The sequence below is a fragment of the Alexandromys fortis genome, unplaced genomic scaffold, assembly GCF_014885135.2.
Source record: "Alexandromys fortis isolate MF-2015 unplaced genomic scaffold, M_Fortis_MF-2015_v1.1 scaffold_158, whole genome shotgun sequence".
Lineage (NCBI taxonomy): Eukaryota > Metazoa > Chordata > Mammalia > Rodentia > Cricetidae > Alexandromys > Alexandromys fortis.
Window position 1 is genome coordinate 3282775 of NW_026068039.1, and position 1997 is coordinate 3284771.

The window sequence follows — 1997 nt, forward strand, 5'->3', positions numbered from 1 at the left end:
TGTGTCTGTCCAGTTTCTGTTTTGCTTTGTTTTGATGTGTATGGGTGTCTTGCCTGCATGTATGTCTATGTACCACGTGTGTGACTGGTGCCCACAGAATCCAGAAGAGAGTGTCAGATCAATCCCCTGGAACTGGAGGGGAATCCCAGAGGCTTGGGAATCCAATCCAGGTCCTCCGGAACAACAACCTGAGAGTACTCAGTCTCCGAGCCACTTCTCCAGGCCCCAGTTTTGGTTTGGTTTGGTTTTGCTTGGATTCTGGGAATCCAAACATCAGGAAATGTTTTATCTACTGAACCATCCTCCCAGTCCCACACAGATATTTTCAGAAGTATTATTCTATTTAATTTCTTCTGTGATGAAATCTATTATATTTCAAAAGAAATAGAATTTTATATGTGTGCAGGTGTTTTCTTGCATTTATATTTGTGTTCTACTTGCACGCAGTGCCTACTGAGGCCAGAAGAGGGCACTGAACCCCTTTGGACCTGGAGTTAAGAAAGGGTGTGACCAGCCATATGGGTGATGCAAACTGAACCTAGATCCTCTGGAAGAGCAACAAGTGCTTTTAACCATTGAGCCATCTCTCTCCAATCCTGAAACTAAATATATGGAGATCTGGGACTGGGGAGGGGGGAGCTTAAAACAGGATCTTAGTGTGCAGCCCTGGCTTGTGGAATTCATAGATTCCCCTGCCGCTGCAGTGCTGGGATTAAAGCAGTGAACCGCCACCAAGGTCCAGGCTTCTAGATCTCTATTGGTGCTACGCGCAGTGACACCAAAGGTTCTTTACATCCTTGTTGTGTTGCTGGCCTACATCCCTGTGCCACAGAGCTGTGTTTCAGGCATCAGTGTGTTGTGTAGATGTAGCTCAGTCAGTAGAGGGCTTGCCTACTATGTACAAAGCTCTGGGTTCAAACCCTGACACCTTATAAAACCGGGCATTCATCTTGGTGAACCACTGAATTTATTGGTGCAATTTGTAGGATCAGTGGTGACTCAGAGGTGGCTGAATCACAGAGCAGTCACCCCAACAGGGGTGACAGAGTCATGTAAACTGTACCCCTGGAGCTCTCCACGCAGACTGCAGGCAGCACCAACCATCTCTCCCCAGCAAATGTTAACTGCTTTTATAAACCCGGGGAGGGTCCTGTGAGTCATGTAACTTTCTGAACTTCCTGAGTCTTGTAAGTTGCCTGAGTCTTAAGTTTCTGTCCAAAAAGGAATGTTTTCAGGAGACAGCTACAAGATGCTCTTCCCTTTCTAACTTCCTCTTAGACTTTGGGTCGAAGAAAGTTCTCTGTTCTGTGAGTTCACCAAGCCCATGTGAGCTAAGGCCCTCTACTTGGGTCTAGGAAAGGCAGTGTTCTTGAAGGGAACTGGGGCCAGTGTTTTCCCTTTCTCTCTTTAGCATTAGATTTGAGGTGAGGATCTCTGCTCCACCACCCTTACCATAGAGCAGCAGTGTTAGCTGAACAAGCTGAACTCTCCAAAACTGGGCCATAATTCTTGTCTTCTTTATATGCATTTGCTGCTGGGCAGGGGTTGCGCATGCCTTTAATTCCAGCACTGAGGAGGCTGAAACAGGTGGATCTCTGTGAGTTTGAGGCCAGCCTGGTCTACAGAATGTGTTCCAGCATGGGCTCCAAAGCTACAAAGAAACCCTGTCTCAAAAAACAAACAAACAAATAAAAACTTAAAAACCTACATTTTCCTCTGGCATTCCTCACATTAAGGGAGGGCTGACTGATAATGTGGTTTGCTGGTGTTAGGCTTTATTTTCACAAGATCATGTCCCGAAGCCTCCTCCTGAGATCCCCAGCTCAGAGGGCGGGGTAACTTTGTGACTCATGGTTGGACTGTCACTGTCCCCTGTTTGCCTGGAGTTCCATCTCCTGTTCCACTATGGCTCTGACCAGAAGTTCTGCTATGCTTGTGTTCCTCTCCTCTCCTCTCCTCTCCTCTCCTCTCCTCTCCTCTCCTCTCCTCTCCTCTCC